This window comes from Notamacropus eugenii, chromosome 4 (genome assembly GCF_028372415.1).
Source record: "Notamacropus eugenii isolate mMacEug1 chromosome 4, mMacEug1.pri_v2, whole genome shotgun sequence".
In the NCBI taxonomy this organism is placed as follows: Eukaryota; Metazoa; Chordata; class Mammalia; order Diprotodontia; family Macropodidae; genus Notamacropus; species Notamacropus eugenii.
The window spans coordinates 346,361,875-346,385,257 of record NC_092875.1 but is presented as its reverse complement, the minus strand read 5'-3'; the positions used below and the strand labels follow the sequence as shown (position 1 = coordinate 346,385,257).

Genomic DNA, 23,383 nt, shown 5'->3' with positions numbered 1-23,383 from the left:
GAGTAACATTTTATACTCTTCTCACAGGAGAAAAAGAGAAGGAAATAAAGAGGTTTGTAGATTATCAAAGTGTTAAGCAAACAACAGAGAAGATACTGGGACCCAGGATTTCTTTCATCCTACTTCCCTATCCTATGTCCTATTTCCCCAAGGTTGTGGACAGGAGAAATAGAACAGAAGTGTATGTGATGGGTGTGACATGAAATACAAATCTCAGAACTAGAAAAAACTTTAGAAATCATCATTTCTGACCTCCTTCTTTTACAGAGAAATATAACTATCACCAAGAGAACTGTAATAACTTGCCTGAGTTCAAACAGATAGGAAGCAGCAGAGACCAGATTCAGTCCCAGATCCTCTCACTGAAGACCTGGTTCTTTTTTCATTGTACCAAGAATAGCAAACAAGAACTGTCTAGGTGTAACTGTGCCATTGCTGGATGGTCTGTCACCCAGTCAACACCATTTGTTGAGCAACCACTGAAGGGAAGGCATCATGGATTGGAGGAAAGGAAGCTATGAAGTCAGGGATCTGGGTTCAGATTCTGCTTCTCATACTAATTACACATATGACTTTGATCAAGTGATTCATCCTACTCCTCCCTCCTCTCACCCCATACCTCTGTCTGTTGGGCTAGATGACCTCTAAGGTCCTTTCTAGCTCTAGATTTATGATCTAAGATCATATGACTTTAGAGAACAAGTAGCATTTGGTAGCCAGGGAATGAAGTAGAGAGGAGGGTTTCTCTCATCCACCAAGATTTTAATAATATTGTTGTTTAGTTCTTATTATTTAATTAGTTGTTTCTGATGCCATTTGGGGTTCTCTTGGCAATGATACAGACATAGTTTGCCATTGCCTTCTCTAGCTCATTTTACAGGTGAGAAAATTGAGGCAAACTGGGTTAAGTGACTTGCCCAGGATCACACAGATAGTAAATGTCTGAGGGTGGATTTGAACGCAGGACCTCCTGACTTGAGGGTCAGTGTTTTACACACTGTTCTAGCTTTATCCACCACCTAGCTCTCTGTATCTCTGTGAGTAGCCTGCACTGAGTCAAAACTTCAGTGACTCAAAGCTCAGCGGGCCCCAGAGGGAAAGGAGCCAGGATAGAAGTCAGGACACGGGCATGTCTTGCCTCCTTCCCAGTGGCACAATGCCCTGAGGACTCAAAGGTTTCTATGTCTCCCATGCTGCCAGGACTGCAGCAAACAGTGCTGCATGACTGAGGTTTAAAGACCTGTGTTGAAACAGGGAGAGAGCTCTTCAAAGAACCAGCTTAGAGGAAGTGAGATGTGAGGCAGCCAAGCGGAACAGCAGCACTGAAAGCCTGATTCAGATGGAAGACACTATAATCGCCTCCTTTGTGCCCCAGCATAATTTCAAAGTCTGTGCATGTGGGAGAAGACTACCTACTATGTAGCTTCCCAATGGGAAAATGAGTAAGATTTCCTGGCTCTGTCTTTCATTGTGTGCCCATGGATGAAATCCGTGGGAATAAGGGGAAGCCATCTCACTTCAGAAGCGAGTCACAAAGGCTGCCAAGAAGGGTTCATTCTGCTAAACTATATTTCTGTCATTTTAAAAGGATTTTGGATTCACACTCTCACATAATTGCTCTAAGATCACAGGATCATAGATTTTGAGCTGGAATGGACCTAGGGGCTAGCTAGTCCAGCCTTCTCATTTGACAAATAGTCAGTTGATGAGCATATATTAAGTCCAGCTCTTAGCTCCCTGCTTGGAGTATAGTTATGACTTAATAAATGTTTGTTGACTGACTCAGTGCTTTCCTATGTGCACAACACTGTACTGTGTATGTGCACTGGGAAAACCAATTCAAAGAATAAAACAGTCCCCCTGAGGGAATCTAAGGAAACTGAGACCCAGAGAAGTTAATTGACTTGCCCAGATTTGTGTGTGTTCGTCCTTCATTGCCGAAGAAAACGATGCCATCAGAGAAATAATGACATGACTTGCACTTGACTTTGTTTTGAGTGAGGGAAGGCTGTGCAGGTCACCAGCCTCACTTCTCCTCCAGAACCATCTAAATCCAGTGACAGATATTCATCAAGATGACTGGAGATGACCCAGCATGAGGTAGTTGGGGTTAAGTGACTTGCCCAAGGTCACACAGCTAGTGAGTGTCAAGTGTTTGAAGTGAGATTTGAACTCAGGTCCTCCTGACTCCTGGACTGGTGTTCTATCCACTGCATCACCTAGCTGCCCCTTGCCCACGTTTACACTGGTAACAAACAGTAGATCTAAGATTTGAACCCAAGTTCCCTGACTCCAAGTCGCTACAGCTTGTATCATGGCAACAATCTGTTATGGGGCACATAAAAATGTATTTAATATTCAGGCAGAGTGGGGAAGGCAAGGTATAATTAATTCTCAAATTTTATCACTTCAGTTGGGACCCAGGTATAGATTTAAAATGGCTTCATGTAGTGGAGCTTTCTCTTATACTCCTTGTAACACTCAGTGGAATTTCCCAACCTTTCTCTTTGTATCCAGTCCCACTCCCAAAGTCAGGTTTGTAACAATGAGGTATAATTTATTAAAACGAATTAATGATTAGAAAAAGTATAGATTTCTGTCTCTACTTACTGTTTTTGTAACAACCATTTCAGTAAAGCTTTGGCATTCTCAAATGAACCCATTTCCTCCAGGCTATGGTCACCTTCCCACTGGAGAAAGAGCCTTTTGGAAGGAGCAGTAACAGAATCCAGTCACTAAATACTGTTTCATAATGCTATGTCATTTTCCCATACCAAGAATATTGGTCAGTAGAAGAGTTTGTGTTTTGAGTTCCTTTTCTTCATATGGTGATATCTAACCACACTGTTCTAGCCTGATCCCTTTGGTCAGCAGCAAATTTTAGCAAAATGGCTGGCTGAAGTTAAGGAGCACAAAACTGAGCAAAGATAACTAGCCCGCAGGGGCTCCTCTACAGACTTTTCCTAAGCACAATGGCAGAAGTTCTGGTAAGAGATGACTTCAGTGAATGATGAACAACCCCAAATATAAAACCAAGTATCATTTTGCCTGCCCTAAGACCTCAAGTGGGTATTACAAATTCTTCCTTAAATAACTCCTTAGTGAGTCATTCCCAATAAGAGAAAGATAAATTTGAAATAAGGGAGAAAGAAATAATCTTTCTAAAAAAAAAAACTGGACTACAAACTCAGAAAGAAAGCTTACTGGGAAGTATTAAAAAGAAAATTGAATGAGAATTTTAGAGCAGACAGGGAGGTAAAGCTTTGAGTTCTAATCTCAGCTGCCACTAACTTATTCTATATTTATAAATAAATCATTTTTACCTCCCCTCTCATCTGAGGGTTTTAAAGTAATAGAATTTTCCTTTTGTAATTATTTTTCCAATTAATAAATATCTATTTTCTCTCTGTTCTAAAAAACCCTTGCAAAAATATATGCATAGGGAGCAGAACCACCACAATAATTTCTTGATACTATAACAGCAATATTAAGTAAAACTTTTCAAAGCTCAATCTCAGACAGAATAAGTTCTATAGGAATGACAATATATTATATATATATATATATATGTCTGTGTGTGTATGTTCATATATATCATGGTATTATATATATTCCATATATAGGTATATATGTACATATATATTCCATTATATGTGTGTATACGTATATATATACATATATATATGTCATGGAATCATATCCCAGATAGGGATGTTAAAAATTACCCAGGGGGTAGCTAGGTGGTACAGTGGATAGAGTACCAGCCTTGAAATCAGGAGGACCTTGGTTCAAATATGACCTCAGACATGTACTGACTGTGTGACCCTGGACAAGTCACTTAACCCCCATTGCCTCCAAAAATGTGTCTAATTCAACCTCCTCATTGTATAGATAAAAGAAATAAGCAAACAAAAACCAGAGGCCTATGGAGTTGAATTGACTTGTCCACAGTTAGTTGGCTGACTTTTAAGAAGACCTAAGGCTAGAATCCAGGTCTTCTAACTTTATTTCCAGTACAACAGAGATAGAAAAAAGGGACACAGGCAAGTTGCTCCAGGGAAATTAAACATTTGAGTTAATATTCTGTATGATTCTACCTACCCTCAAATCCAATTTTGTTTGAATTATTTAAAATTCTACCACAGTTTTGGGCTAAAATAGGGCAGTTACCTCCATATTTTTGAAACATAAATCCCACAGATAATTGACATGGTCCCTTGTCTTCCTTTAAGGTTCAGCTGGCCCCTGTACTACAAAGCCTTCCCCGAGCACCTCAGATGTTAGGGCTTTCATTCCTCAAAATATCTTCTATTTACTTAAGTGTGTATAGGCCCTATCCCATCAGTTTTTCCCTCCATCAATTGCAAATTTCTTGAATAAGGATTTTTTCTGATTTTTCTCTCCCCAGTACCTAAAAGTGTTTTGCCCATAACTGGCTCTTAACGAATGCTTATGGCATCGAATTGTTGGGTTGGGTTTTTTTCTTCAAAGACCAACCAATCATGGATTTTTGTGAAAGTCTCCATTTGACACTACCCATGGAATTAATGCCATGGAATACAGTTATAGGTTTTTGTTGCATTATGTTTTACCATATAAGATAAAGGGATCTTTCAATAATTCTGGTAACAAACTCCACTTGGACAGAGTCAAATACAAATTTAGTTTATGCTGAATTCATTGATTGAACAATTCATAGATTGAACAATGCTGAAAGACTTAGTGCTTTTGGGTGACACAGCAATTCCTTGGCTCCCATAATAGGAGTGGGAGTGGAGGGGAAAGGTGACTGCTGAGACAAAGCTCCTCAGAGACAGCTAGATAATGAACCAGGAAAAAGAGGTCCATTCTCCCTGACTCAATCACCCCTAAAGGAGTGACTCCACCCCTCTGGCAAGCTCTCTTCCCTATTCTTTCCTGAACTTGGTGGCACCATGGACAGAGCTAGGGGGCTAGAGTCAGGAAGACCAATGTTCGTGTCCAGTTTCAGATACTTAAAAACCTGCTTGACTTTGGAAAAGTCACTTAAGCTGTTTGCCTCAGTTTCCTCAACTATAAGATGAGGATAATAGTAGCTTCTACCTTGTAAGGTTGTTGTGAGGATTAAATGAAATAATATATAGAAAGCACTTAGCACAGTGCCTGGCATATGGTTGGCACTATATAAATGTTAATTATTATTTTTATTACTTGTGGCTAATAGACACCCTTCCCTACTTCTGGTAGTTATGGAACTGTGAATACACATGCTGCCCGGGTGAACCCAAGCCTGAGACTATGGTCTCTAGCGTCTTCTATGAGTTCTCCTGCTCCCATGCCTATCTCAGCATAGGAGCATAGGCAGCAATCCTGAAAGCTGGATTTTTTTTAAAAGGTAGCTACTTAGTAATGCCCAAATCCCTCAGCAAATGCCTCATCACTATAGGAGGAAGTACTCTTCTGCAAGTACTGCAGAATTTCCAGGAAAAGATAACTATCACCAAGAAGAAGAGTCTAACCCCAGAGCGGGTAATAGTACAGGATAATAGTATTTAACTCAGAGAGTTGTTAAGAAAATCAAATGAAATAATCTACAGAAAGTGCTTTACAAACTTTAAACTTTTATATAATTGTTTTATATAATTTTATATCATTGTGTTTGGGGAAAGATTTGCATTCGGGTCTTCCTAACCTTGAGAGAGCTTGAGGACAACGTAATGTTGAGATAAAAGTGAATGTCAATTCAGCAGATAGAAAAAAATATCTAGTGTTTTGATGTTTTAAGTATTAACCTCCCAGGAGCGGGATAGAAGTTATGAATTACTAATTCATGTTTAAATCTTGACCATTGTGTCCCTCTGACTCATTAGCATTTTTAGCATTTTCTTTAGTGTTCATGTAAATAAATAACTGTCCTATATTCCATCTCGCTGTATGTTAAGTAGTTTTCTACTCCCTTCTGGGGACATCCTGGACATAATAACTCTACTCTTTAAGTGTTTCTCTCTCAAGATCTGTTCAAGAAAAAGAACCTGACCCTTCTTTTTAGGGAATGGTTTCTCCAAGGACTGAATCCAATAGCCTCACATACTCCAGAGCTTTGAAAGCTGTTAGAGAGGGAGGATGAGTGTCCTAGCCCCCTAGACCCAAACATGGGCCTACTTCGTGCTATTTGGAGGACTGAGCTGCCACACTCATATTCATCCTCCCATTACTGGTCCTTGCTTCTATCTTTAGAAAATCTAAATTCATTGTTAAGTTCCCTGGGCATCCATATCAGACTCTTCAAGTAATTCCTGCTTTCCCCTTACCATCAGAATTGGTGATGTTTGTATATTCAGAATTTCATATTTGAATTTTCCACCCCTTCTGTAACAAGACATTCTCTGGTATACTGTATGATATTATGTTCCAAAAGTTATTAAACCACCTATACCTTTTGACTCAGCGATGTCACTACCAGGTCTATTTCCAAAGAAGATTAGGAAAAAAAGGAAAAGAACTTATATTTTTATCTAAAATGTTTATAGCAGCTCTCTTTGTGGTTACAAATAACTGGAAACTACAGGGATGCCCATTGATTGGGGAATGGTTGAACAAGTTGTCATATATGATTGTGATGGAATACTACTATGCCATATGAATGATAAGATCAAAGATTTTAGAAGACCATAGATAGACTTGCACAAAATAATGAAGCGCAAAGTGAGTAGAGCCAAGAAAACATTGTATACAGTAGCAGTAATATTGCTTGAAGAACAATTCTGAGTGAATATGTCATTTTGACTATTATGAATACCCAAATTAACTATAAAGGACAAATGAAGAGAGATGCTATCTTCATCCAGAGAAAGAACTGACAAATAGAAGTATGTACAGAATAATTTTACATATATGTGTATATGTATGTATATGTATACATATATATGTATATGTATACCCTATTTGTGTCTAATGGTAGCTATCTCTAGAGTGGGGGAAGAGGGGAGAGAAGAAAAAAAAGAAAAAAGAAAAAAAGAAATTTACATGAGAATTTTATTATATATTTCAAAGTAATCGCAAATTGTAATAGATTTGTAGTTTCATGTGCAATCTTCTTTTTTATTATGTTATGAAAATATTTGTTTTATTCCATAAAGTAAAAATAAAATAAATAAATGTGAAAAAGAAAAGAAAACCATGAAGCCCTAGAGTACAGGAAAAGCTAGAAAAAATATAAGAGCCAGATCATGTCTTTGTTCAAGCTGAAATTACATCCTTTGATGAGCAATGATACAGAATCATAAGCCGAAAAAGGACATTCAGAGCATCTAATCCAAAAACTCTAAACAGCAGTAGGTAGGGGGTTTAGATAAGTGAGGGTAAATTAGTCCCAGCTTCCCAAAAGAGTTCTAAAAGTTGTATCTACCTTCAATGATTTCAACATCCCCACCCACTTTTACCAGAACCATAGCAACCACACGGTAATAAGAATAATAACTAACCATCATATAAAACTTTAAGGTTTGCAAAGCACTTTACATATCTTATTTGATTCCCTTAACAACCCTATGGGATAAATACTATCACTCTGTCCATCTCATTGATAAAGCAAGTGAGGTCCAGAAAACTTGAGTGATTTGCCTGTTTTATATGTTTTTTAGGTAGGACTTGCATTCAGATCTTCCTGCCACTTCCAGGGGCAGTTAGGTGGCACAGGGGATAGAGTGCTGAGTCTGGAGTCAAATCTGGCCTCAGACATTAACTAGCTGTGTGACCCTGGGCAAGTCACTTAACCCTGTTTGCATCAGTTCCTCATCTGTAAAATGAACTGGAGAAGGAAATGGCAAATCACTCCAGTATCTTTGCTAAGAAAACCCCCAGATGGGATCACAAAGAGTCAGACAGAACTGAACAACAGCAATTCCTCTTTGGAAGTTTATACACTAAGACCTACGGTATTTCTAGTTTCTCATATTTCCTAAACCTTGGACATTAGGGTATGGCAATAGGAAGCTATCTATTTTGCTGCTATCTCCTTCCTTGGATTTTTTCTCCTGTAAACTTCTAGGTGCATTTCTCACCAGTGGTAAGTCACATAAGTGCTCTGGTTCTCACTTGCCTCATCAATAAAATGAGAATGATGTCATGGCTGTCTGAAGACTAGGGACAAAATCTTCTTTTGAGGTACTTTCCAAGCTCTAAGATCTATAATTCATTCTAGAGCTTAAAGAAGTATTCTATGACTTAAAACATTTATAACATGCCCATCTTTTGTAATGTGCCTTAAAACAGTTCTCAGGGACAGTTCCAGATTATAGAAAAATAGATATTAATGCCTTGTTTAAATTATTATTGCCCTTGTTGCTAGTGATAATGATGACCACAATGACAATGGTAACTCCTATTGCAATAATCAGTTCCTTTGACAATCCAGAGTCCCAAGAGGACACTAGGGGAGATCTTTAGGACTTCTTCCTTTTTTTTCTTTTTTTTGCAAAAGTTAACTCCAGGATCCTGAATTAATAATCAACTTATGAAATTATGAAATGGGGCAGGCATACTGGGTTCTTTGCATACTCCTTAGGAAATACCATGATTGGTAGCAGAAAATGAGGCAGTAAAAATACTTTAATTAAACACAGAAGGTATGGGGGCAAAAAAAAAAAATCCTATAAAGGCAGAGGACAAGCAGTGAAAAGTGAGACAGAGACAGATGGCAGTGTGGCAACAGAGAATGGGGTGGTGAAAGAAGAAGATGGGAAGGTAGAGAGGCAGGGAAGACCACTCATGTAACCATGGATTAAAGTTGGGAGCACTTAGCAGCATGAATTTAGCCAAGATGGAGGAGGGCTGGGGTGGAAGAGTTTGAAGTCTCATTTTTATAGGACCAACTCCTCTCTGTAGCACTTCAGAGTTCTTTCATGAACTTATTTAAATCATCTCAAAGTTATGGGTAAAACTTTAAAGTTGTCATCCCAAAGTTATCAGGACCTTTTTGAAATTCTGCTAGAGGCCTGGATTTTGTCTGGAATTTATGTATCATAGTACCAGAACTTGGACAAGCAGTAACTATATAGTTTCCCCTTATTCAGCTCAAATTACCAAGATGTGAACTTTAGATAATATATGGTACAATTTTTCAATTATGCTTCTTTGACCTTTAGGATGGTTTTCATGTGACTTCCAGGTAGTCTTATTTCCTGCTAAAACTTACTATACTGACTAGAATGGGGTGATGATCAGGGAGGCCAGAACAAGTTAGAGTTTTAACACAGATGCCCAAAATGTTGTACTTCACTCTCTCCCATGATCCCTGTGGGAAAAGAGATATAGTTAAGCTATCTGGGATGCATTCAGTAATCCTTAGATCTCTACTATGAGAAAGCTGTGAGGTACTTCACCTTGGTGTAGGAGAATTGAGTTTGATCTTCGAAGTTCTCTTCTAAATTAAATACACTTTTTTGTTATGAACTTAACAAACACCAAACAAGATGAACAGTTCCATATTAAATTATGTAAAACTTCATAAACAGAGGTAATATTTATTTGGTGTTTGAGGTGAAACTCACTGTTATAAACTGATCTCTTTGTGTGAAATGCAATTGAGAGTTTTCTCTTATTGTCAGGAAGGTGGTATTGGGCACTTGGCAAAGAGAATTCCCCCAACACATGGTCAATGCAATGAGGACAGTTTGCTCTGGCAGAGGAGGGAAGAGGGAGAGACAGACAGAACCAGACAGAGATAAGATAGAAATAGAGAGAATGGGGGAGGGAAAGCCCATTCCAGAAACTGAGCAGAGGATCTATAGGGTTAGTGGAATGTAAGATCTTCATAGTCCATTAATAGGCCTACATGACTATATGTGTCCCCTTTTCCCTTGGAACAGGAGCCATGTTCCCAGGTCTGAAGATATACAGGTATTTCAATTGTGGATGTCTTGCTGCTTTGAACTTCCAAGTCATGCAGAACCCATCAGGTGATTCAGGGACATTTATATTGCCTTGGGGAAAGAACCTGCCTAAGGGGAAGCTTGCTTCAGCAGAGGCTGGCTTGCTAAAAGCCTTTCACACCTTTTGGCAGTGGACCAAGTAGGCACTGAGTCACTTGGATTGTGATGCCTTCTGAATCTGTCTATTAGTTGAAAACTATATATACTGGAAGCTGATATTTTACTTTGGGTGCTCACTCATGGGAAGAATGTTTCTTTATGATTTTCCAGATGAGACTCTGGGTAGCCCTTGTTAAGGTGGCCCTCCCCTCTTGTGAATCCAGAGGTTGGTGCTCCCTGGTCTGGTGATTAGGTATCAATTATTCTGTTCAGACAGTTGGAGCCCTGTCTATTGGATTCTTATTTGGATGCTCACTTCTTTCTACTTATCTGTCTGCATTGTTTAATTAAAAAGACTATTGACCCCTTTGAAGCTGTCTTTCCTTTAGAAAAGCAGATCAAAGAACCTGTGCTCACAGCTCACCCTGTGAGGATCCTACCAAAGATTAGTGAGTTTTGGCTCTAGAGAATGGCTATAAGAAACAGAAGGATTTTAAATAAATGAGGGAATGCATGATGAGGAAGCACTAATGATCATCAGGAAATGTATCAAGAATAGTAACTATAAGGACAGGAATGAAAATAATCCCTACCCTCAAGAAGCTTACATTACAATAGTTTCAATTTATAAGGGGCAGTGGTGGCCTGGTTGGAAAAATTAGTGGCAAGGTCAGCAGAGCTGGAGTGAAGAAGATTGTCACAGTTTTTCCAATAGCAGTGGCAGTATTCCTTTGATTATAGTTCCAGAATGGAAAAGTGAGATAAAGGTGGTTAGGTGACTGATGAGAAGACCATAGTATAAAGTGAAATATAGCTATAGGTGTCCTAAGAACTGGGACCTCAAGAGGAAAGTTCCACAGCTGAGAAGCATACATACATGCATAGATCTCTATGCAGCTGTGTCTATATGTGTATATATGTACATATACATAAATACACATATTTAATACACACATATATATGTTATATATGTGTGTACATGTATACATATACATATGTAGGTAATCATTTAACAAGAGTGTAGACTAATAACCTAGAGTTGCCAAGAAGTAGGCATCCATCATAGTTAGAATGTTAAAGCCAATTAATCAAGTAACAAGTGTTTATTAAGCTCCTACTATGTACTAGGCACTGTGTTAGGTATTGCGTAGGCAAAAACAAAAAAAGCAGACCCCACCTTCAAGGAACTCATATTCTCTCAAGGGAGACAACACGTACATGGACACAAAATAGGTTCAAGACAATGAGAGTAGGCACTAGCAGATGGAGAGATCTGGAAAGGCCTCACATAGGAGGAGGCATGTGAACTTTGCCTTGACAAAACTAGGGATTCTCAGAGGTGCAGGGTGAGGTGGAAATACAGGTGTGGATAACAGAGTTGGAAGGAACCTTAGACGACACATATTACAACCTATATCTGAAATATAAATCCCCTGAATAAAGTCTGCTAAAGTGGTCTCCTAATCTTTGCTTAAATGTCTCCACTGATGGGAAACTTACTCCCTCCCAAGAAAGCCCTATCCATTTTTGAACAGCTTTGTGAGGAAGCTTCTATTCTATTCATCTGAAATCTACCTCCCCATTACAGGTATCTATGCCTCTACTTCTGATCTACAGGCAGAAGGCTGTGCCTATTGTATGACAGCTCTTCACGTTTGAAGACTTCTAAGCATTTTAAACCCATCTGTGCCAGGTCTGTTCCTCTCTGGGCCAAATATTTTTTATTCCTTCAATCAATTGATCATTCTTTTGCATGGTTTATAGTTCTGTAAAATGGGGATAATAACCTGGCTCCCAGGGTTGTTGTGAGGATAAAATGAGATAGTATACGTAAAGTGTAGTAGGTACTTAAGAAATGCTTGTTCCCTTCCCCACCTGTGGTATTGATGAGGGTTGGAATGGGGGTGTGGGACCCCCATTAAGACCAGAGTACCAGAGGCAGGTCATCTGGAGAAGGATTCACAGACTCAAGCATTGTTGAGGTCAAGGTAAAGATTTACTACGCTTCTCAGCGGGCAAGACTTCTTAGAGAATCTGCAACCTTAGAGGGGTACAGGTAAAGTTTATATAGTATATTCTGTAGTACACATATATCACTTGTGCCAAATATGCTAACTAGGTGTTTTGGGGGTGGGATTGGGGAGTTGTTAAGGAGTGGTCAGTTCTTAAAGGAACATGCACTTTTGGTATCTCCTGCACAGGTATTTTATCCATAATTCATTGGTAAATAGCCTGGGGTGGGGCTACCTGGAGGTGTGGTTTTAGGCCTGAAATGTCACTAAGTCAACTGGTGGTCAGGGCTGATGCAGAAATACCAGGCTGCTCTCATCAATGTCTTGTTAGAAAAGATAAATGTAAGGGAGTAGACGTATGTCTAAGTTTAGGATACATATGATTGCTCAGTGAGTAGTAAATATTGTTATGACCCAGGGCAGTTCAGTCAGTACAGAGTGGTTCAGACTAACAAGTTCTATAGGTGCAGCTGGCTGCTATTTCAAGAAAGGAGGTAACACTTGTTGCTAGGGCAGGCTGTGTCCTTGGGCTGGGGAGAAACTGCCTGGGATACTATTATGAGGTTAGGGAGAAATGTGATTTTTAAAGAGAAATGTGATTTTAGAATTGGGGTCCAACCACATGTATCCAGCACCCCAACAGTATGACTAAGGTGATTCAATTCAACAAGGATTTATTTACCAAGCATCTACTATAGTCCAAAACACTGAAGTAACCCTAAAGATACAAAAATAAAAACAAAAAACATCCCCTACCTTTAAGGAATCTCCATTGTATTGGAAGAGGCAAAAAAAGGAAAAAAAAAAACATAAATATATGCAAAATATTTGGGGGAGCACTGGGCTGGGAATCAGAAAGATTTTTCTTCATGAGTTCAAACCTGGTCTCAGCCATTTACTAGCTATGTGACCCTTGGTAAGTCACTTAACTCTGTCTGCCTCAGTTTCCTCATCTGTAAAAGGAGCTGAAGAAGGAAATGGCAAACCACTCCAGTATCTTTGTCAAGAAAACCCAGATGGGATCATGAAGAATCAGACGCTCCTGAAAAATGACTGGACTGAACTGAACTGAACCAAGAGGCTTTAGGAAGGAGGTGCACTTGAATGGAGCCTTGAAGAAAGCCAAAGATTCTAAAAGATGGATATAAGGAAGAAGAAATTGGAGTAGCATGTTTTCAAAGGCAGGTGAGAACTGCCTGGTTTATAGAACAGCAAATAGGCCACTTTGACAGAATAGGAGATATAAAAGAGAGTAACAATATGAACTAAGTCTGAAAAGGTAGGCTAGAAATGGTGGGGTAGAGATTCTGGGAACCTCCTTCAACTTTCCTTGAATCTTCCCACTTAATCTGGCTTTTAATATACAAATCTGTTACCCTTAACCTAGCCTGGCCCTCCACTGTCTGATATCTCTTGATTGCCTCCAAATGCTTCCAACCCCAGATCAGTCACCCCAGTCTCATTAAGATCCTCCTGGGACTTCTCCTCAAGACCCTCCCTAAACCCCTCCTCTCATCACTCTAAACTACTAGACCACCCCCAGATCCCTCCCACATTCTTTTTTTATATTTAAATTCCATCTTGCCTCCATGAAGGTGCTCAAATTCAATCTAGCTCAGATTTAATCTGGCTCAGACTATATCGGGCCTGCTTGTACAAGCATCACAAAAGGTGAGGCTTCTTAAAAGTCAACCCAATATGGTAAATCTTTAATAAACACTGTTTTACTTTGGCTGAAAGAAGGTTTGGGTCAATTTCTTTGAGCAGGACCCAGCATGTCAGGATTTTGAGGTCCCCAGCACCCCAAACCTCAACAGAACCACAATGTAAAGAGTTTTAAAAAGAGTTTCTGTTTTATCCTAGAATCATTATGGAACTACTGAAGATTCTTGGGAAGGAGGATGACATTGTCATACCTATGCTTTCCAATGATTCAATTAGGGATATTAAATTCTCATGGTTGGGACATGCTAATATAACAAAAGTGGCACCACTATCTAAATTAATTCATTGATTATATACCATGCCAATCAAATTACTAAAGGGTTACTTTATAATTAGTAGCAAAATTTACCCTTTTCTATCCCAAAGAGGAATGTCAAATGATCACCTTCTCAAAAAGAATTCATAGAAGAACTTTAAAAAAAGCTTTAAAATCAAGAGAGAGATTGAGTAAAAACTAAAAAAAATAATAAGAATGATCCAAGAAAAACAATATTATGAAAAAAAGTCAACCATTTGAAAAGGAGAATCTTTTTTTTCATGAAATACACAATCGCTGTATTTTAAAATTTTATCTAATAATTACCACCACCTATATGGTAGCAAAGCATTATCACATGAATTTTCATGAAACTTAGCAAGATTGAAATTAGCCAGCCAAGAGGCAAAGCCAACATAGCAGAGTAGAAAGATGCACATACACTAGCTCTTATCCCACAGCCCATAAAATATCTATAAAGGAAAACTCTCAACAAAATCTAGAGCAGCAGAAGCCACAGAACAATGGAGTGGAGGAAATTTCCAGCCCAGAGTGACCTGAAAGACTAACGCAGAACAGAGCCACCCTAGCCTTGGCCACATGGCATCAAGAGGAGAAGAACTGAGCAGGCTTCAGGGACAGAATCTCCAGTGGCAGAGCAGATCCTTCAACCCACAGGCACTAAAGGTCAGTGAGAGGGTTTTTTCAGCTGGCCAAGAAGGGAGTAGGGTGTCCACATAACTCGGGCCTCCTCAGGTGGCAGTAGTGGAAGCAGCAGTGAACAGGGGCTCCCAAAACAGTCAGTAGCCCACATCCATTGTTGAAGGTCTCATAGTAAAGTCTCTGAGGGAACTGAACCCTGTGTAGTGTCCCTGCCCTGACCTGAGCAGCTGATCTTAATCTCATACTGAATAGTAGCCCTGCCCCCTGCCTAAAGTCCCTGAGGGATTGGAGCAGCTCATCTGAATCAGCCTCCAGTGCTGGCTTGGTGGAAATGGAGGCAAGATGGTTGTGGAGAGGAAACTCAGAAGTCAAATAACTGGCTGGAAAAATGCCCAAAAAGGGGGGAAAAAAATAAGACCATAGAAGGTTACTTTCTTGAGGAACAAGTGTCTCCCCTGATCCTTTCAGATGAGGAAGAACAAGGCATACTGTCAGAGGAAGTCAAAGCCTCTGCCTTCATGGCCTCCAAAGGGAACTTAAACTGAATTCAGGCAATAGAAGAGCTTGAAAAATGAGTTAGCAGCTTACTAAAGGAGAACCAAAAAAATGCTGAGGAAAATAACAGCTTTAGAAAGAGGCTAACTCAATTGGAAAAAGAGGTCCAAAAAGCCAATGAGGAGAAGCAGGCTTTAAAAAGCAGAATTAGCCAAATGGAGGAGAAGGTTCAAAAGCTCACTGAACAAAATAGTTCTCTGAAAGAGAAAATTGAGTTCAGGGAAATGAATGACTATGAGATAAACCAAGCAGTTAGTAAACAAAATCAAAAGTTTGAAAAAGTGGAAGATAATGCGAAACATCTCATTGGAAAAACAACTGACCTGGAAAATAGAGCCCAGGAGAAACAATTTAAAAATTATGGGACTACCTGAAAGCCATGATCAAAAGAAGAGCCTAGATATTATCTTCCATGAAATTGTCAAGGAAAACTGCCCTGATTTTCTAGAACCAGAGGGCGGAATAAATATTGAAAGAATCCACTGATCATCTCCTGAAAGAGACCCGAACAGAGAAACTCCTAGGAATACTGTGGTCAAATTTCAGAGTTCCCAGATCAAGGAGAAAATACTGCAAGCAGCTAGAAAGAAACAGTTCGAGTATTGTGGAAATACAATCAGGATAACACAGAATCTGGCAGCTTTAACATTAAGTGATCAAAGGGCTTGAAATGGGATATTCCAGAGGTCAAAGGAACTGGGAATGAAACCAGGAATCACCTACTCAGCAAATCTGAGTATAATACTTCAAGGGAATAAACGGTTTTTCAATGATATAGAGGACTTTCAATCATTCATATTGAGGAAAAGACCAGATCTGTATAGAAAATTTGACTTTACAATACAAGAATCAAGAGAAGCATGAAAAAGTAAACAGGAAAGAAAAATCATAAAAGACTTTCTAAAGCTTAACTGTTTACATTACTACATGGAAAGAAAATATTTATAACTCGAATCTTTTCTCAGTATTTGGGTAGATGGAGAGATTGTACACACACACACACATACACACACACACATACACATATATAGACAGAGAGTACAGGGTGTGTTGAATCAGAAGAGATGATATACACACACAAAAAAAATAAAAAATTAAGAGGTGAGGGAGGAAAATACTGGGAGGTGAAAGGGAGAAAAGGAACAGCGCAGGGTATAACTCATAAAAGGGATAAGAAAAATCTTGTTCAATAGAGGAGAAAAGGGAGAAGGGAAGAGAGGAAAATTGAAGTTACTCCCTCCACATATGGCTGAAGGAGGGAATAACATGCTTACTAAATGTGATATGACAATCTATCTCACACCACAGGAAAGCAGGGGAGGAGGCGACAAGTGGGGTGAGCGGATTGACAGAAGGGAGGGCAAATGAGAGATGGAAGTTACTAGAAATAAACACTTTTGAGAAGGGACAAGGTCACTTGAGGGGGGGGAAACAAGGGGGAATAGAGTAGGATAGAGGGCAATATAATTAGTATTCTACAACATGATTATTATGGAAGTCTTTTGCAAAATGACACATATTTAGTCTGTATTGAATTGCTTGCCTTCTCAGTGGGGTTGGGGATGGAGCAGGGGAGGGTGAGAAGTTGGAATTCAAAATATTAGCAATGAATGTTGAGAATTTTTATTGCATATAATCTGGAAATAAGAAATACAGGGAATGGGGTATAGAAATTTATCTTGCCCTACAAGAAAAGAGATAAGATGGGGATAAGGGAAGGGTGGGGTGTGATTGAAGGGAGGGTACATTGAGGGAAGGAGTAATCAGAATGCAAGGTATTAGGAAGTGGGGAGGAGGGGAGAGATGGGGAGAAAAATTGGACATGTTACAAAGTGAGGTAAAAGCAATTAGTATTAAAACAATTGACTGAATTAATTACTGAGAATAAATCAATGACATCTTTAGTTTAGGGAAAAGAATTTTAGTCTAAATTTCCTAGAGGAAGGTAACCGCAGGTAAAATTTGGCATTGATGGAAAAGTTAAGGTTTTAATGGTAAATTTGATTTTATGATTGCTATTTAATCAGGAACTAGAACATGTATAGAAAGGCAAGTAAGCCACTAAGACTTGCCTCAAAAGATGTTCCTTAGCCAAAGTGAAATTATAATCATATTTGAAACGTGGTTATTGGAACTTACCATTTTTAGATGCTATGGGACTGTTAAGTGACTGTTCTAACTCCATATATGGATAGCAAGAAAGGTGATCTGAGCCTCCAATCCATGATGCCAGTAAGCCTGTAAGATGCTGGTATGAACTGCAAAAGGTGATCTCATGGGAAGGGTGGGAGAGTGGCTGTTCAGCCTGGGCTGAGGTAGGATTCTCCTGACTCAATTTCCCCACTGACACCTGGCAGACTTTAAGCCTGACTGAATGCAAGTTGACAATCTACTCCTGCTTGGAATTGACATGAAGTTGGGGAGATATTGTTTTCCCTGCAATGTCCCTACTCTTGGTGGCAATTTCCTATAGTCAAAAGGTTTGTAAGCTTGATACCAGATCTATTAAATTATAGATTATTGATAGAGGAGTATCCGAGATTAAGTCTAAAATTAAGCTATTAGGCATAGGACTTTAGACCAACAACAATAAGTTAGGGTCCTTTAATTCTTAGTAATACTGTGGAGACAGGTCAAGAGCTTGTGAAGTCAGCAAACATAAATATTATTTGTGTCTCAGTTTGTCAATGTTTAAAAAAAAATTCTATTGTGGTCCATATTGTAAATGCTTTAAAAAGAAGTATCACCTGACCAAAAGTTTGAATTATTTTATCTGTTATAAACTGTGTTAAAAATGAAAAATAAAATTTAAAATAAATAAAAATAAAAAAAGAAATTAGTCAACCAATAAATATTTACAGTCTTCATGGCTGCACAGAAAACTTTGCCATTACCCTTCTATATGTGGAAAAGTTGATGGGCTTACTCTTCTGCAGACACAATTATAAGTGCTAGGATCAGCAGTGATTTTATAGGCAAAAGAGCTCAGTGAACTCGTACTAAAAACAATGTTATTTTCTCTAAGATCTCATCATTTATTTTATGACTATCCTAATTTATAACCAACTTCCAAGATTAAAAAAAAAACAACAATCCACCACCAATAGAACATTTAATGTAATGTTTATAGCTTTATCCTTAGACTCTTTTATTTATTCGTCAGCAGTTCTTCTTAGCCTTCATTTTCTTTTTCATGTCAAGTATTAAAGATTTCCAACTATTTTCTCAAATTTGCTTATCCTTTAACAGTTAACCAAAATAAATGAGAATGCTGAATATTCCTAAACTTTAAAAGTCCTTAATATCTTATTCATTGTATTTGGGGGTTTTCAGTTTTCTCATGGAGAAAAGAAAATTAGTCATAACTCAAATTGTATATTGTCCACCTACTACTTCTACAACATAATCCTGGAGACTAAAATTTAGTGTACATTGCCTTAATTTTTACTGCATGGAGAAGGAGAAATTATCAAGAAAATCTTTGAGCATCATATGGAAAAACCTTGAAAGTTCAAACCTTGCAAGTCCTCAAGGTTCAATTACTATCTTTTATCCACTGCTCAATCCATTTTGTTATCTGATCTAAATTATTCCCTAGCTCTTCTGGTACATTGTGTACTATTTCATGGTTGTAGGAGACCATGGCTTCTTCATAAAGAATGTGGAAAATTTCACACTGAATATTGTCCTGCAGTTTCTTTACACTGTATCTCCTCTTTTCAAGTCTTGTATATAATACAGAATTATCTGTTTGAAGCACAAAAACAATATGAAGCCATCATTCAGGGAAGAAATCACAGGTGGTACAGTGGATAAAGCACCAGTAAGTCAGGAGGACCTGAGTTCAAATCTCACTTCAGACACTTGACACTACCTGTGTGACCTTGGGCAAGTCACTTAACCCCAATTGCCTCATCCTGGGTCATCTCCAGTCATCCTGATGAATGTCTGGTCACTGGATTCACATGGCTCTGGAGGAGAAGTGAAGCTAGTGACTTGCACAGCCCTCCCTCACTCAAAACAAAGTCAAGTGCAAGGCATGTCATCATTTCTCTGATGGCATGGTCTTCTTTGGCAGTGAAGGATGAGCACACAACCATGGTAATCGACAATAACTCCACTTTCTTTCAATTTATTTTCTAACTCATTAACTGCTCTGTCTTCATCCAAAATGAGACATTCCTATTCTTCATCAAAGCTGTCATATAACTGTCCTTGTACTAAATCTCCTACATTAACACATATCAGTCCTATTCTTGATGCCAGTTCTTTACCTAGTGTGAACATTCCAACCCCTGGGGTACCCATGGGCAGGATACTGGGCAGCCCCATGGTCGCAGTGGTACTGGCTCTGCTCTGGTCACCTATTCTCCACCAGGGAGCAGCAGGCAGAGGTCTAAAAAGGAGAATCTTAAGGAAGAAAATGACTCCTTGAAAATCAGAATTGTGCAAGGGGAAGCCAATGAAATTATAAGGAATGTAGAAATAGGAAAAAATACACCAATCCACCTGAAAATCCACCTGAAAGAGACTTATGAGGAAAACCCACAGAAATATTATAGTCAAACTCAGAAACCCTCAGGTCAAGGATAAAATATTATGAACAACAAGAAAAAACAATTTCCATATGGTGGTGCCACAGCTATAATTACACAAAATATAGCAGTGGTAACACTTAAAGGCCACAGATCTTAGAATACTATATATCAAAGAACAAAAGAGCTAGGCTTCTGGTTGAAAATATTATACCCAGTAAATCTAAGTATTATTCTGAATGAAAAAAAAAGACAGCTAAAAAGAGTAATTATCTTATACAAATGGGGTGCAAGAGGAAGAACTGATACAGAGAATTAGATAGGGAAGGAAGTTTGGTAGTTCTGGAAACTTTCTCTCATTAGGAATGGATTTAAGAAGGGAACAATACGTATATATATCTAGAAGAGTATAAAAGTCTTCTAAATTTAGAAAGAAATTAAATACTAGGTGGGGTAGGGAGCAGGGAGTGGATAAGGAAGGAATGGTTGCAGGGAGGGTAGGTTAAGTAATAGGAGGGCAAGAGAACAAGTAGAAGTAGAGGAGTCAGGATGGATAGGAAATAAGAAATATACACAAATATAAAAACAAAAATTAGGAGTAGAATCTGTTAGGGAAAGCATGTGTTTATATATGTATGTATGTATGTATGTGTATATATGAATACATGTATATATCTATCTATGTATAAATATAGAGATGCTTAATTGTAGCCTGGGGAACAGGGGGAAAGAAGGGAGAAAAAAGAACAAAGTAGAAAGTGTACAGCTGAAAACAAAAGAAAACCTAAAAGAAGAAAAGAAAAGATGGGCAGCTCTCAATACAGTGCATAGTATTTTATACATAGGCTTTCTTGAAATGGAAACATTGCTATATATTTTGAATCCTCTCTTATGTTCTGCTGTGCATGTAACATGGTTTTTTTCTTTTCTCATTTTATATTTAAATTTTAATATATGTTTATAATGTTTATTTTTATTTTCTTATATATTTAAGTTTTAATTAAAAAACTACTTGATACTAACTAAAAATAGAAAATATGAACTGTGCACAAAATTAGGCACATAATGTACAGAAATATTAAACTATAGTATTCAATAAACCAAAGAATAGCTAGTATTATATAGTATATAATATGACAAAGATTGCTGGGAGGAAGAGAAGAATTCTGACAAAAATTAAGTTTAGACTAGCATCTTACATGCTATACCATAATAAACTACAAATGGATATTTAATCCATATATAAAATGTCAAAAGAATAGGGTCTAGACCTATGATTTCACTGGTACTATAGACAGTTACCAGAAGAGGAAATTCCCTCTTCCAATGTAGGGAAGCAGCTAGTCTTATAGAGTTGCCTACAGCACCAAGAAGACTTGCTCATGATTATTCAGTTAGCATGTGTCTGAGGCATAATTTGAACTCAGGTCTTGCTAATTCTAAGACCAGCTCTTTGTTCTCCATGTCCTGCTGCCTTATAATAAGCAAATTGCAAAAGCTTTGAGATACTTTTCACGACAATGGATAGGTTGAATGAAATATACATTAAAAAATTGTACTGTGCACAGTGGAAATTCTGTTTTTTGTATGAGAAAATGTTCACATTTGTTCAACTATTCCAAGCTCATAATAATAAAAAGGGGGGAAAATTAAGATTACACCAATTAATTCTTCCAACAAGCATTTATTAAGTTCTGTCTTTAAGACATTTGATCAATCAAAAAACATTTAAGTGTCCACCATATGCTGCCAAACATAGCCTTTGAATATTACCTTCCTCCTTCCAAGCACTTTTAATTTAGCCTTAGCTTATATTTGCTTTTCTTTCACTACAGAGTTAACATATATTGAATTTTCAGGAATCATTGTATATGATCACCATAATGCTGTAATGATAATCAACTGTAAAGACTTAGCTATATGATCAATAAAATGATCCAAGACAATTCCAAAGGACTCATGATGAAAAATTTCTATCTACCTGCAGAGAGAGTGCAAATTGAAGTACGATTTTCTTACTTTTTAAAAAATATGACTAATATGGAAATTTGTTTCGCATGACTTCACATTTATAATGGCTATCATTCTACTTCCTTTCCCAATAGATGTGGGAGGGAATAGGAGGGAAGGAGAGAATTTAGAACTCAAAATCTAACAAGAAAAGAATGTTAATAAATAAGTAAATATAAATTTAGATAAATAAATAATAATCCACTAAAATTCTCAGTGTTATGACTGATTCAACAAACTAAACCTTAGGATAATAGATAAGCATTACCAGAAGTAATACGTTGTTATATACGTGACTTTCTTAACAGATAGGATCTCTGCCCCCTGAAGAAATTACAAGGAACAGTCTGATTCAAATTCTTTGTCTTCAGGCATATAAACTATAAAACCGACCATTTTATTGATGAAGCATAGACCCTCAGAGGGGTTAGTTAATTGACTCAGAGACACAGCTAGTACTGCCAGCTATTGCTTTTATAGGTGTAAATTTAGCTCATTATATAGAAGGAAGTCATCAGCTTCAGAGATTGACATTTCATTACCTTGACTTTTAGCAAGGCAGTACACTGGGAAAGGTTGGAAAGTAAGTACAGTTTGTAACCAGTATTCTGTTAACTTCCCTTCTTCACTCAGCCTGGCTTTTACTACCTAGGACCTAAGGCAATGTGAGACAACGGAAAGAGCTCTCGCTTTGGAGTCAAAGGAATCTGAGTTTGAATCCTGACTGCTTGCTAGCTATGTGACCTTGGACAAGGACATGTTACCTCTCAGGGCCCCAGTTTCTTCTCCTGGACAGTGAAAAGGTTGGATAAATAATGTCTAAAGTGTGTCCCAGCTCTAAATCTACAATCTTATGACCTATGTGACCTCGGACAAATTACTTCACCACTCTGGACCTCAAAGAGCCATAGCTCTCATGGTCATTCTAAACTACCAGGCAAGAACTATTCTACAAGTTTAAGAAATTCCCATTTACTCACAGTTTTCCCAATCTCTAAGACCTTTTAATATTGGTAGCACAAACAATTACTCCTTAAATTACTGCTGCACAAAGTAGTAGGAAGACACCTTTCATTTTCTAACAGGTCAATACCTTAATTCCATGACATCTAATTAAATGAGCTAAATTTTTTACCTTAGATATCTGAAATGTGAGCTATATTTAAAGCTTAGCTTGAAAAATCTCAGGCATTCTCAGCAGTCTTCCTGAGGCACAGATCTGACTATTTCACTCTCTTGCGCAAAAGGCCACAATGGCTCCCTGATGCACTTGGGATGAAATATAACCTCAGACTAACATGATCTGGCTCCAATTTATCTTTCTAAATGTCTCAATTACTTACTTTCATGTACTTGATGTTTCAGTCAAATTTACCTAAAAGTTATTTATTGCCTGATGTCAACATTCCATCTCGTATCTTAGAGTACGTGCACAGACAGTTGCCTGTCCTGGACTGTCTCGTCTTCTTTTCCATCTCTCAGAATCCTTATCTAAGTCAATATAAGTGCCACCTCCTCGAAGAAGCCTTCCTCGATCTACCAGTTAATGATCTCTCCCTCCTCAAGTCACCTGAAATTACAATATCTCTCAGCCTATTCTATTTGCCCAGAGGATGC

At 38.1% G+C, this 23,383-nt stretch overlaps 1 pseudogene; it reads right to left on the bottom strand.

The window, feature by feature from the left end:
• Window positions 1-18,756: 18,756 nt before the first annotated feature.
• LOC140498487 (adenylate kinase isoenzyme 6-like) lies at window positions 18,757-19,553 on the bottom strand (annotated as a pseudogene).
• Between the last annotated feature and the right edge of the window lie 3,830 nt (window positions 19,554-23,383).